A 15,059-nucleotide genomic window follows, 5' to 3' on the forward strand; every position below is an offset into this window, starting at 1 on the left:
TTTACCGCGACAGGGGTACAGTCGGAGGTTAGATTGGGGAACAGCGAAAGCAGCTGGATGTCCATTTGCGCTAGGGCGCACACAGCAAGCGCGTCCGCCCCCACAACAAGCGTGTCAGGCCCACCAAACTCCATTACCAGACGTCCATGCAGCTTAAGAAAATCGTGTTCTAACAGAATATCAGCACATAAAGCAGGTAAAACCATAAGGTGTACATCAGGAAAAACCCGTCCCTTTAGCACGAGTTTCAATCGGCATTCCCCCTTCGTGCTGAGTCGAAGCCCCTGGGAAGCCATGAAGATCCGTCTCGTAGACCTCCAGACCCGCCATCCATGCCTGAGCACTAGTCGCTGGTCGATAAAACTATCCATAGACCCTGTATCCACCAAGGCCCGAACACAATGGCCTTCGACCATGAGGGGAATAAGGGCTTGAGCCAGGCCGGACGAGCCTGCTGGGAGTGGGAGTGAACCCCCCGAATGGGTCGGATGAGCCTCGCGGGTGGATCCAATTCCAGCAGCAGTTTTGCGGTCATGGCCGGAGTTTTCGTTGTCCATGGGGAATCCATTAATGCCATCAGAGGGCTTTCCCATGCATTCCGGTGTTTCGTGATTCAAAATCTGACAATTTTGACGGGAAAAAGCCTCCGTAGTATTTGAAAACGCCTTTTGACACTTTTGGCAGGAAAAGGCCTCCGTAGTATTCGAAATCGCCTTTTCTGGGGTGAGGGCCACCATTAGCTCATGAACAACATGGGGAGAACGTACCGCTGGGGCTTGGCGAGGCTCCAAAGCCCCTTGCGTGGCCCGGAGTCTGGTCAAGGACGCTTACTTGGTGCCCGATTGAGGATGAGACTGTGGTGGCTGTCCGGTGATGCCAGCCAAGGTCGTCTGAGCGCCCAGGGGCCCGCAGAGAGGGGCTCTGCCCTTTGAAGCCGGGTAAGGCACCGGTTTTTGGGCTTGGCTCGTCGGCTCCGCAATGTGCCCATTCAAGGTCGCGCGCGGCCGCGAGCCGCATGCGGTTTTCCTGCACACTTTCGCGTAATGTCCCTTTTGCGAGCACAAATGGCATATTGCGTCCCGAGCCGGACACACGGGCCGGGAATGACGTTGCCCCCCACAGAAAAAGCAGGTGGCCCCGCGTAAGGCCTTCGGTCTGGCCGTAGCGGCAGCCGTCAGGACTGGGTCTTCCTCCGGAGCATCCCGGAGTTCCACGAGCAGGTCCGCGTCCTTGGCGGTAGCACTCTCCGGCCGTGCGTGTCGCGTAGTTCCCGCCAAGAGGCGCGTGCGATCATAGGTGTTCGATTGCAACCGCGCTTCGGTGTATACTTTCCCTTGCTCGAGTGCCGTAGCGAAGGTCAGGTCGGTCTTCTCCAGGAGCTTGAGCCTTAGTTCCTGGGAGGAGACCCCTGCAATATAGGCGTCTAAAAGAAGATCATCCTGAGACTGCGCGGGAGTCCGTGGCTCCCTGGTGCTGTCCAGCAAGAGCTGCCGGCGCTCCTGGGCGTAGTGGTCCATCAGTTCATTGGGTTGCTGACGTCGCGTTAGCAGCAAATATCGTGCATACACCGGGCTCTTTTCCTTTATGTACAGCCATTTGAGCTCCGCGATCGAGAGGTCGTACGTTGCGAATTGAGCGATGGAATTGTACACCTTGTAGTCGATTTTTGAATGAAGCATTGCTAGCTTCGCGGCAGCCGTCGGCTCGGTTTCAGGCTCTGTGAAATGATGCTCTATCGTTCTGAGCCAGTGCTTCAGTTGCAATCCACCATCCGGGGCTTGCGGGTCGGCGCAAAATATGGCAACCGCCAGCGTCTTGTTGCTCGCCATGTCGGATGATCTAAAATGGAATTAAGTGTTGTGGAAAACCATTTCAGGTCCACACAACTTTAGTCCAACTGGTGGTTTAATTCCATTTTAGATCATGACATCATCCTGTAATACAGGAAAAGCAATAAGCATAAGATGTGGCATCACATGGGACCATTCATAACATTCAATGCAAGCAAGCTTAATATTCTATGCTGGCGTACCGTTAGCGAGTCTACCAGATGTAACGTGTCACAGGAGAAGTCTCGGAGCACCGTCCGCAGCAGTGGGTCTTATAGTCGCGCCCCTAGCGGTGTCAACGAGCAGCGAGCATCACCCCGGGTTCAGTACGAATACGATTTCACTACATTTGGCATGAGGCAAACTATAGAAAAGGCCCATTTATATTGTATGTGGCATGTGGCAAACTATAGAAAAGGCCCATTTATATGGTATGTGCCATGTGGCAAACTATAGAAAAGGCCCATTTGTATGGTATGTGCCATGTGGCAAACTATAGAAAAGGCCCATTTGTATGGTATGTGCCATGTGGCAAACTATAGAAAAGGCCCATTTATATGGTATGTGCCATGTGGCAAACTATAGAAGAGGCCCATTTATATGGTATGTGTCATGTGGCAAACTATAGAAAAGGCCCATTTATATGGTATGTGCCATGTGGCAAACTATAGAAAAGGCCCATTTATATGGTATGTGCCATGTGGCAAACTATAGAAAAGGCCCATTTATATGGTATGTGGCATGTGGCAAACTATAGAAAAGGCCCATTTATATTGTATGTGCCATGTGGCAAACTATAGAAAAGAAGGGACATTCTTGGGAGAAATGCCAATTTGATTCACACAGCTGCATGAAGAAGTAAATGTATTTTATTCGCCAGATGGAGGGCGCCCCTTTATATGAACCTTTCTAGAGCATTACTTGGTTCCTCCGATGGAACTTGGTTCTTATTCTTGGAACTTGGAAGTTATTGACATCCCCCCTCTCCCCTCGATCTCATACACACATACCATACAAAGGGGGCCTTTTCTATGCCCCTGGCATTTTCCCCAATATATATCTAAAAACATTGATGATTTATGTCACGTGAGCCAAGACCTTCTAACCTCAAAAACAACCGACTTCCAGTTTCACGCGCCGCTGATGCAGTGCCCCCTGCTTCCGGAAGCCTGGTCCTCATTTTGCCGACTTAAAAAGGGCGACAAGCTGAGTCAACCCACCTGATGTTATTTTAACATCTAATGTGAAATATTCTTCAACGTCTTAAAAGACGTTTCATCTTAAAAAGACCCTAACATCTTAAACGAGCCACAATAACCATGAAGCCAACACCAGGATTAGTTTCACAGGTAACAAAGTAGACCGTCACTCGGTATCGCACAAACCTCCACCAGGATAAACAGGTAACGTTTTGTATCCACTGATAGTGATAGACCGGATCTGGATTCGGACCTGAACCTCAATTGAATCAGCTTCTTCTTCTTCTCAAAAACCCATCTCATCTCCCTAGTTTCGTCATAATCCATCCACAACTCTTTCATATCGTGCTATGTATAATCATAATGTTCGCCCGATCTCTCTGTTGATATTATGAAGAATCACTTCAAATGATCGTTTTACAGAATATCTTTCTCAGTATTAATAATAAAATGAGAAACTCCGAATAAACCTTTAACTCAGAAGATCCGAACCGATCACTGTTTCAGCCGCTTGTGGAAAAGGACACGGAGCCGAGCAGGGAGGACAAAAGGCCACGGAGCCGAGCAGGGAGGACAAAAGGACACGGAGCCGAGCAGGGAGGACAAAAGGACACGGACACGAAACCAAAAAGGACGCGGACACGAAAGAAAAAAGGACACAGATCGATACGATCCGATCACGGGGATCTTCGTCACAGTTACAGTTCAACTAGTTCAAGGCTTACAAGATCACCCGGAGGTTTTCGTCGTTATTGAATCCTTCCTGTGGTGTGGACGCAATTCATTCTTCTTCTTCCTCCTCGAAATCACCGATCTCCACCATGTGGTCGTTGATGGCTCATTGGCCAATTGGCATCAGATAAATAAATGAAGCCACATATCGGCCATTTTACCACTCCTGCTCGCGGCACATGAGAATAATTACATTTAGTTCAGTTGTTTTTCAATCGTCGACTTGGCATGAAGTTTGTAGTTACACAGAACCCCTTATATTGACGTAGTAGTAAAGGAGAGAAAATCAGAACTCTTTCCAGGATGCAGCGCCCTTCGGAGTGCCTCTCGCCTCTGACGCCATCTCGCCCCTCCACTTCCAGGCCTGCAACGCCCCGTCCAGCCTCATCCCGCACCGTCCTGCCCCTCCCCTTCCAGGCCTGCAACGCCCCGTCCAGCCTCGTCCCGCACCGTCCCGCCCCTCCCCTTCCAGGCATGCAACGCCACGTCCAGCCTCGTCCTGTCCCGCCCCGTTCCGACACGTCCCATCTCGTCCCGTCCCATCCCATCCCACCCCGTCCCGTCACGTCACGTACCTCTCCTCCTCGATTGTAATCCTCGTTCCGACTGTTCTTGGAAACACTGAAACCGAAATCCACGGAGATCTACGAGACGACACCAACACTCAACAGCACATTTATAGTTTTGTTTTCTCCTTTACGACACCAGCTCGGGGGAAAGTCTGTGAAAATGACGGGTGCACAAAAATAAACAACACAGAGGATTACAATAAATATAGTTATGGATTATGCCCGATGGATTAATTTGCAACAAATAATACATTAATGCAGTGTTGGAAATGAGAGTTTCCCTGGGAAGGATTAGAGGTGCGGAAAGAAATTTGTTTAAACATCGCATGTTCAATAGAGACCATTGTAACATCAGCATGTCCTTCCCTCTCCCCCTCTGCCCAACAGGACAAAGACATCTTTGGAATTACCCCTAACCCCCACTCCACTAACAGGAGCGCAAGGTGGTCTCCAGCATCTCCCCCCCCCCCCCACTCGAAAAGTTGGGGAAGGCAATCTCAAGCATCTCCTCCCCCTCCCCCCAACCCCTCCCATCCCCCACCCCAAGAGTAGGGAAAGTCGATCTCTAGTTTTTAATGATTAAATTTATAATTTAATTTTTAAATAAATTTAATTTTAATTAAAATCATATTTTTTTCTTTCATATCGGCTTTCAAGCTAATATGGCTGCTACACCACATGACATATGATCTGGAAAATGTACAATCTGTATAGGTATGGGTCGGGGATCAGGTTTGTGAAGTTTTGTGTTGATCGGACAAGGTTCGTTTTTCTATCCAAGATGGCTGCCAAACCACATGACCGACAATGTTATCATTTTCAAACTATATGTAACATTGGTGTTCGATGATGTTTGTAAAATTTCGCATTGATAGGGTAAGTAGTTTCAGATATAATTATTTCATATTTTCCTTCAATCCAATATGGCTGCCAAACCATGTGACCAATGATGTCGTAATGGTAATATTTCAATTCAAATGGGTCATAGATCATGTGCACGTAATTTCAGATTTTTAGGATAAGGAATTCGATTAATAGTCCAAGCGGAGTCCAGGTAATCACAACCCAGAATGAGCACATTCCCTTAGGAGAGATAAAATACCTTCTTTGGTACAATCTCTGAACAGGTATTTTTGGTTATTAAAAACATGGAGTTCTTGCACTGACGGTAATTTCACTTGAAGGTAAAATCATCTCTCCAGGAAAATTAAACATTCATAATAATCGATATAGGTATTCGGTTTTGTTTGCGTGTTTCGCAATTACTCGCAATTAATTTTCGGAGAACACAAATTATTCCCACACCGTGAAACACCTGGACGGCAGTTTATACCTTGGTCAGGATTCTTACCCGGACATGTTCAAGATCGTCGGTAAAGAAGGATCATTTTCGCCATGAGGGTAAATGTCCAGGTGAAGTACATTGCATTCCCATTGCTCTCCCTCACACCAATCCCCGTTTGTTACCTGCACAGGTGCTTCCATGTGTTCAAATCGAACGGTTGTTCTTTATAAACGAGCGAATACTGTATCAAGGTCCAGGTAAATTGTAATGAGCTAAAGATTTCACCGACAACCACCAAGACATTCCTCCTGGGAGACAACATCACGTTTACTGATTGTTATCGAGTCGTGAAACGAACTGTTGAAACACCCGTCTGTGACGTCGCAGCGCATTATGACGACACAATCCACCGACAACCCACAAGACATTCCTCCTGGGGAGACAAGACCACGTTTTCCGATTGTTATCGAGTTGGTTCGATCGAACATTGAGTTGTACAATGACAGGGAATTGGGACTCCATGTTACACTTCAGCCATTGTCCGGTGTACACGTTTAAACCAGGTATCCAACAATGGTATTTAAACGTGATTCACTTCCCTCGAGGAATCGACTCAGAAATGATGGGACACGCGTTATCAACCGGGTTACCTGGTGTGGATCGGGTTTTCAATCACACCTTAATACTCCATGTCGTGGTGACGTTTTATTACGTTGGTTTGTGTACGATGACGTAATACGTCGGTGGAACTGTCTTGGTGTCACGTGTTCCCGATAGTCTAACAAATGCTCGTCGTACCTTTGCCTTATTTACAGGAGTGCCTCGTGGGTTTCAGCAGGACTGTGTAATTTGTTCAGGATGCCGGCGATAGCTTGCCTACTCTTCGTGAAGGAGACCGTGGGATCTTTAACATTCACCAACTAATGCTAGCACACAGGACGTCCGGCTTTACGTCCATCCGAGGGACGAAGGTGAACACATTGATGAATCACCTGCCTGCGAATCAACTGGACGGCAGTTTATACCCGGGTCGGGATACGAACCCAGCCGCCCGTGGTTGTCTGGAACTTTGGAAACTCGTTGCTCTTCAATAAGATAAGCTACCATGGAAAACACAGTGTGTGTGTGTGTGTGTGTGTGTGTGTGTCCCTTCATCAAGGTCGGCTTTCAAGGCTTTGACTCGTGCTTTTGGAGGGATTTGAAGGGGGCCGGGGGTGGGGGTTAAATGGGAAATCTTTGAACATGACTGTGTCAACCCGTTAAAAATATAAATAAATAAAAAACCACCTTTAGAGGCCATTTTTCCCCGCAAGCGGGGGTTGGCCTTTTTCGGGAACTGTGGTTGTTGTTGTTCTTCGGTCCCCTTTTTGAAGCAATGTTTTACGGCCGGATGCCCTTCCTGACGCCAACCCTTTTTGCCGCCTTTAACGACAAGCAGCGAATTACCAGTGAACTGGTACTCAATTTGCCGACCTCGGAAGGTATGATTACAGGCTGAGTCAACCCCCCCTGGCGTTAATTCAGCGATTGACCGGGATTCGAACCCAGGATCCTAGGGATCCTAAGCCGGCAACCCTAGCCGCTAGCCCAACACCGGGGACTTTGTCAACCGTTAAAATAACTAAAAGACTGAGAACCCAAAAGACCCCAAGGACCCAGAAGACCCAAACTACCCTATAGTCTGTGAAAGACACAAAGGATCATGAAGACCCAGAAGACCCAAACTACCCTATAGTCTGTGAAAGACACAAAGGATCATGAAGACCCAGAAGACCCCAATACCCAAACAACCCCAAGGACCCAAATGACAAAGAGGACCCAAAATACCCCAAGGACTCAGAAGACCCCCAAAGACTCTGAAGATCCAAAATACCCCAAAGACCCAAAAGACTGAAAAGACCATAAAGATCCAATGGAACTCAAAGACTCCAAATACCCTCAGACCCAACATTTTGGGAAGACCCAAAAGACCCAAACACCCAAAATACCTGAAGACCCAAGATACCCTATAGATTGTTAAACACCCAAAAGACTGAAAAGACCCTGTAGACACAATGGACCCAAAAAACCCAAAAGACCCCAAGGATCCAAAAGACCCCGAGGATCCAAAAGACACTGAGGATCCAAAAGACCTGGAGGATCCAAAAGACCCAGAGGAACCAAAAGACCCAAACAACCGCAAGGACCCAAAATGACAAAGAGGACCCAGAAGACCCCAATGACTGAAGACCCAAAATACCCCAAAGACCCAAAAGACTGAAAAGACCCTGAAGATCCCAAACACACAAAATACCCCAAACACAAAAAGACCTAGAAGACCCAAAACACCGAAAAGACCCCGAACACCGAAAAGACCCCGAACACCGAAAATACCCTGACGACCCAGAATACCCCATATACCTCAAATATTGAAAAGATCCTGAAGACCCAAAATATTCCAAAGACCCCAAAAAACCCCAAAGATCCCAAAAACCCCTGAACACCAAAAATACCCCGAATACGCAAAAGACCCTGAATACCCAAAAGACCCCAGAGACCCAATGGACCCCAACGACCCAAAATACCTCGAAGACCCAAAATATCCTTAAGGACACTGAAGACAAAAAACATTCAAAATATTTAAAAAAAACAAAAGACTGAAAAGACACCGAAGACCCAAAATACCCTCGAAGGGAAACCCAAATGCAATTTTTTTTTCTTCTGAAAACAATTGACAATCATTAAGCAGTCTAATTTGAAGGGGGTTTTATTTTATTTCATTTGTGAATCATAAAGTGCCGAAAAAAAGCCATAGAGTGTCGATTTTCGAATATTAGTCTAGGACCTGGCATAGATATGTATGCACATAATTTAGGAGAGGATAACTCAACTGTTATAGGCTAATATGGCCCCAAGGAACAACTTGGGATGTGTGCCAAAATCTCTATCCGGGACGAAAAGCCCGAAAATGACCACGCCCTTTTTAATCAGAAGTGCTACTTCCGACATAGCTGTATCTTCGAAACCGTTGGAGCTACAGATTTTCTGAGGTGCTCAAAATGTTCAGAATGGCCATGTTTAGGGGGATCATAGAAGAGTGTAAAATTTCTAATTTGATATTTTACGAGAAAATAGCTAAAACCGTTAGGTCAACTTATTACCATACAACTACCTACATACTGGAATTGCCATATATTTATTAACTTAAACTTTCCGGACTTAGAGCAGAGTTAGAACATTTGTGTCAACTACTAGAGTTGAACTGGCAATTTGGAATTTGAACAATACAAGGGATTTTTTAAAAAGAAAGCGAGCATTTGGTTAATATGAAGAAATACTATTTTCAATCATTACATACTATTATCAATGGAATGTGAACTTAAAATAAAAAATAAAAACAAAACTTATTACTTTAGTAGGCAGCAGTATCTAGAGAGCTTAAATATTTCAAAGATCAGCAGGGAAATTGTCCAACAGCGAACAATACAACTTTTAACACCACATTAGTACTGTTTATGTGTCATGTAAACCAGGGTCAGAAACATGAAGAGTAACACAACAGAGTCCAGGTATGACGATGATGAGCAGCGTTCATTCAGTGATAGGGTTTTTACAACAATCACCTCCCTTGCATTTGCAGTACTTGCAACACTTGATCCCAGCTACCCTGCAGGGACACCCATTAGCTCTTTTGATCGTGTCAGACTGTGCACTCCATGAGCCACCATGACATGGAAAGGTGTTGGTTCCTTGCCATCAGTCAGGATGTAATGCAGAATTTGAAAGACTACATCAGTCTTCAGCTGAGAGGTTGTTTTCCCCTTGAAAATATAGGAGCAAAACTCCTCCCATCTTGGTGGTGGGTTCTTAATGAATCTGTCCATGGACAGTTGGAGGTCTTGGGGCTCACAGAAGCTCATCTGCAGTCCAAACATGTATTATTTATGCTCCTGCGCCAGCTCAGTTGCAACCCGTTTGACAGGTGAAACTCTCAGGGACTCTACCGAGGCCTCTGGAGAACTCTTGGTACAAAGTACCATCTGGGATATTTGTTTGTTATTTGGGTATGTAAAGCAGACGGCGTCTCCATACAGCTCGATGATTAGCTTCTTTACAGCTCTGTTTGACACTATTCCAGCTGAATCTTCATTTAGCCTGTCTCTGATGGAAGTCAGACTGTGTGCTGACCTACTAAAATCAAGCCCAAGGGCTAAAAATCTAACCTTGAAGGAGTCGTCTCCGGCTGTTACCGAATCCTCCATTTCGAGGTTTTTCAGTATTTCCTCAATTTTAGCGTGATATTTATTGAAATAGCCTTTACAACAATGGTCGTGATATCGGATATCAGCTGCAAAAACATCATTTAGCTCACACATTGCCACTGTTTCAGTGTACACTTGGTCCTTGAACAACATGGCCGCATTTAGTAGTTTTTGGGCCATCGGCTTTTCACAGATTCTGAACAATGTGTGTATTTTATTCTGTTTAACTGTCTTGCAACCTGCACCACAAATGATAGACATTTGTAGTTACACTGGACTTAAATCTCTTGCTGCATCGCTCAGATGTATCATTAATAAGCCCCTGCTGAGATGGTTCTAATTGTTCAAATGGTTGGGTTATGCTGCCAGTCTTAGCCATATCCCTTTGAAAACTTCTGTAGCAAGATGAGGTGTGGTATTTTATGATACCCTGCTCTTGCACTGTCAGTCGAAGAACCCTAGCAGCTCGAGTGTCATTACTCTCTGTTTGTTTGGCAAGCGAAACAATATCCCCCCCCCCCTCCCCCACTGATTTCACCACCAGAGAGGTACTCAGATCGCTGCTTCTTCTGGCATAGGATGCACTCCTCGAGATTGATCAGCTTGATCGGCTTAGGTGTAGCACAAGGAGCAGCGAGAGGTACCTCATCCTGAATATAAAATAAACATGTTTCAAATTCTCGATCGGCATGGGATATCACTATCACCAATACAATTATACTACTATTAGATTGCGAGGCAAAGCTAAGACTAAAGTTTGCTCTACCATCAAATATTTTCCACCTCAAACTGACTGTCGCGAGACACATTGACTCTCGCGAGATCTTGGAGACGGCGGCAGGGATTTTCGAAGCTCCACACGGTCTCCACGTTTTTCGAAGTTAAGTCTGTTCACAATTGTATTTTGTCGAAACTGTATTTATCTTTCGGTGTGTGAAGTTATTGTGTGCAACTTTGGTTGTTTCTCGGTGTTTATCTTTCATAAATTGATCGTCTGTTTGCCGTGTCGTGTCTTGAGGCCTTGTACAGTGTGCACTGTACAACCTTGAGGCTTTGTTTTTTATCTCAGCGGTCCGTCTTTTGTGATCCAATAACTTTCGTTCTCTGTATTCCCAGGCTTTTCACCCATAGCCTACCTACTTCCTTGTGTAAATCTCAACTCAAAAAAAAAAAAAAAAAAAAAAAAAAAAAAAAAAAAAAAAACATTTTCCTTCTCTGTTATCATTCGTTTATTCATTCTTATTCGTTCGTTCGTTCTTCGACCACGTGTTTCTCCCCCATTTCCCCAGATAGTTTTCACTCATTAACCTTCAATGTTTACACTTTCCCCTCAAGTTATGTATTCCGTCATATTTTATAACACCTTTTTCTTCTTCTTCTTTAAAAGGCTGCTTTCGACTTGCTCACCAAATCAATTCATCCCAAAAAAAATATCCATCTCCTATAGTGCCTTTTTTCTACATTCCCTAAACTCTCCTGCACTCCATCCTCCATCCAGCGTCCTTAAACGTATTTTTAACTCGAAGGTCACAAGCAACTCATTTTGCAATAAATGTTCGTTTCCCATAAATCGTACACTTTCAAAAATCCAATCTCACCCCTCCCCTCCAAATCTTCCCCATAACCCCTCCCTTCCAAATCTTCCCCATCACCCCTCCCCTCCAAATCTTCCCCATCACCCATCCCTTTCAAATCTCCCCCCTTGCCCCCTCCCTCCTAAACGACCCCCTCACCCCTCCCCGCCAAGACGCCCCCTCGCCCCTCCCCTCCTAGACTCCTGCCTCAACCCTCCCCACCAAATCTCCCCCATATCCCATCCCTTTCAAATCCCTCCCCTTGCCCCTTCCCTCCCAAACTTCCCCCTCACCCCTCCCCTTCAAATCTCCCCACCCTCATTGCTTCTCAATTTCCCCCCTCTCACTCCCCCTCCTCAAAGCGTCCTCCCCGCTTCTTCCCCCTTCAAACTCTCACCTCCATCTCCCCCAACCTTCTGCCTCGCTCTTCCCCCTCCTCAAATAACACCTCATTGTGGCTCACCCAATCACCATCAAACCTTTTGTCCGCCCCATCCTTCCCTTTCTCCGAGCTATTCTGAAATCTCTGACACACCTTCAACAGCTCTCCCTACCTCTTCCACCTCTTCCACATCTTACCCTACCCCTCCTCCCCCCTGTTCTGTATCTGATGCTCCCCCTTCCTCTTCATTAACGGTATGGACCTCAAACATCCGGGGCCTTCGTTCAAACTTAACTGATCTCTCCATACAGGTTGCTTCTGTCAAACCAGACGTGATCTGCTTAACAGAAACTTTCCTCCTTTATGATGTCTCTGATTCCATAGTATCTCTCCCGGGCTACTCCCTCCTCCGGTATGATAGACCTGAGCCTCGTCCTGGAGGCGGGGTTGCTATCTTTATCAAAAACTCTCTTCCTCACTCGCCCTGCACTGCACTCTCTCCACCTCACCCCCAGGAATACCTCTGGCTACGGCTTCCCCTTCGCTCCCACCTCTTGTTCATATGTGTGTTGTACCGTCCACCAAACAGTGATGACTCCATCTACATCTCCCTGTCTGATGATATGGACCAACTTCTATCTACTCATCCCAACTCTCTCTTCCTCATATGTGGTGATTTCAACTGTCATCATGCCAGTTGGCTGGGTGTGGGTACCTCTCTCACCAGCCATGGCTCCTCAGCAAAGGACTTCTGCGACTCACTGGGACTGACACAATCTGTCAATTTCCCGACCCGGATCTCAGTCAACGGAACATCTTCTCTTCTGGACTTGGTTATGACTAACTTCCCTGAAAATGTCTGCTGCTCTTCTTCTGCTCCGATCGGATCATCTGATCATGTCCTTGTTAAAGTGGACATCTCTCTGACCATCCTCAGGGAGCCTGCTCAGCGTCGACGAGTCTGGCATTTCACTCAGGCCAACTGGCACGGTCTTCAAGCAGCCATCAATCATCTGGACTGGTCTCCCATCTCTACCACCTCTGACATCAACTCATCCTGGGAATTCTTCCAAAGTAAATTGCTCTCTCTCATGCACAGATTTATCCCATCTCGTCTTCAGTTGTCATACCCTTCCTCCCGTCCATGGTACACGGAATCTTGTGGTGAGGCTGTTGCCCAGAAACAACTTGCCTTCGTCTCCTGGAAAGCAAATCCAACGGAAGGAAATCTCATTTCCTTACACAAAGCCCGAAACAAGTGTGTGTCCACCCTCAGGAGAGCCAGGAAACAATATCTCTCCATTCTCAAGACCGAACTCTCTTATCTGTCTCCCTCTTCCAAATCCTGGTGGCGTCTGGTCAAATCCGTTTCTGGTGTTTGTTCCCCCTCCATCCCCTCCCTTACCTCAAACGGCTACACAGCTGACTCCGCACGTGAAAAAGCTGAATGCCTCAACTCTGTGTTTGCCTCTAAATCTTGTGTCCCAAACCCATCCCTCTCTGTACCCACCATACCCAGTCGTACCCTGCTGCTCCTGGACTCCGTGTCCTTTCCTCCTGACAAGGTGGAAAAGTTTCTGTCAACCCTCGACTCTGATTCTGCAACTGGACCCGACGGCATCAGCCCACGGGTCCTAAAATCCTGCTCTGCTGCTCTATCTCACCCTCTCTCTGTTCTCTTCACCCTCTCTTTTGCTCAAGGTCAACTGCCATCTGCTTGGAAATCAGCCAACATCACCGCTTTGCACAAAAAAGGTGCAAAAACAGATCCTAGCAACTACAGACCAATCAGCCTTCTCCCAATTATCAGCAAAGTCATGGAATCCATCATTGCTTCGGATATGAAATCTTTCCTCTTCTCCAATGGCTTGATCTCTGATCATCAATTTGGTTTCAGACCAGGTCACTCTACTCTGGACATGCTGCTTCTGCTGTCTCAACAATGGATGGAGGTCCTCAATGCCAAACAGGAAATTAGAGCTGTCTCCCTCGACATATCACGTGCCTTCGACACGGTCTGGCACCCCGCTCTGCTCACCAAACTCTCCTCCTTTGGTATCCATGGAAATCTCCACGCATGGCTGGCGGACTTCCTCTGTAGTCGTCGTCAACGTGTGGCCCTGAATGGGTTTCTCTCATCTCCTCTTCCTGTTCAGGCTGGAGTTCCCCAAGGCAGTGTTCTGGGCCCCGTGCTTTTTCTGGTCTTCATCAATGATCTCTCTGACTCTCTCGAAAATCCTCTCTATCTCTTTGCTGATGACTCCACTCTCTGCCGCTCCATTCCTCTTCCCTCAGATCGGCAGTCTGCTGCCTCCTCACTCTCTGAAGACCTGGACAAAATCACAGACTGGTCAAACAAGTGGAACATGTCTTTCAATCCTGACAAATCTCACACTCTTACTATGTCTCTCCGAAAAGATCGACTGGACAACCCTCCCATCTACTTTCTCAACAATCCTCTCCAAGAAGTTCTGTCGCTCAAGATTTTGGGTCTCACTATCTGCCATGATCTTTCTTGGGAAAACCACATTTCCAAGCTGGCCTCCAAAGCCAGTCGCCGACTGGGCATCCTCCGTCGTGCGAAGTCCTTCCTCGGCACACCTGAGCTCCTCACCACATACAAGGCTTTCATCCGCATCTCAATGGAATACTGTTCTCCCCTATGGGCCGGTGCTCCTGCCTCACACCTAGCTCGGCTTCACGCTGTTGAAACCAAAGCTTTCAGAATTATTGGAATCTCCCGCGATGAAGCTATCTCTGAGGGCCTTTCACTCACTCACCGCAGGCAGGTAGGTGGTCTTTCTGTCTTCTACCGACTCCTCTCCGGCCTTGCACCCCCAGCTCTCTCTGTGCTCTGTCCCCCAAATATTCCTACAGGTCGCACAAGATCTGCCAGCAACCCTCTGATGGTTAAACTACCGAAATCTCGGCTCTCTGCTCACCTTCACTCTTTCATTCCTCTTTTCTCCCGCCTCTGGAACAAACTCCCTCACTCCCTTCAATCCCACTCCTCCCTCCAGGTCTTTAAAACAGCTGTTCACCACCATCTCTTATCTTCCCCCATCCAAAACCTTGATCTTTTCTACCCCCGCTAATTCACCCCAGATCCACCTTGTTTGAAATTCCAACTTCTTTCCTGGAAGTCCTGGCAGTGTCCATATGTTTTATACCTCTCCCACCGCCCCCTTCCCACGCCCCCCCCCCAAAGCCCTCGCCCTCTCTCAGATCTCTCGATGTCTCTCGGTCCC

General features: G+C 46.9%; 1 protein-coding gene across 1 annotated transcript in view; it reads right to left on the reverse strand.

Moving 5' to 3' along the window:
• Window positions 1–3,792, reverse strand: part of LOC144889636 (uncharacterized) — a 49,208-nt gene extending 45,416 nt beyond the window's left edge. Inside the window, exon 1 of the mRNA XM_078770641.1 lies at window positions 3,754–3,792. The gene's annotated coding sequence lies outside the window, so the exon portion shown is untranslated. The remainder of the gene's footprint in view (window positions 1–3,753) is intronic.
• Window positions 3,793–15,059: the final 11,267 nt, after the last annotated feature.

Source organism: Myxine glutinosa, chromosome 1 (assembly GCF_964187855.1).
Source record: "Myxine glutinosa chromosome 1, kmMyxGlut1.1, whole genome shotgun sequence".
NCBI lineage: Eukaryota > Metazoa > Chordata > Myxini > Myxiniformes > Myxinidae > Myxine > Myxine glutinosa.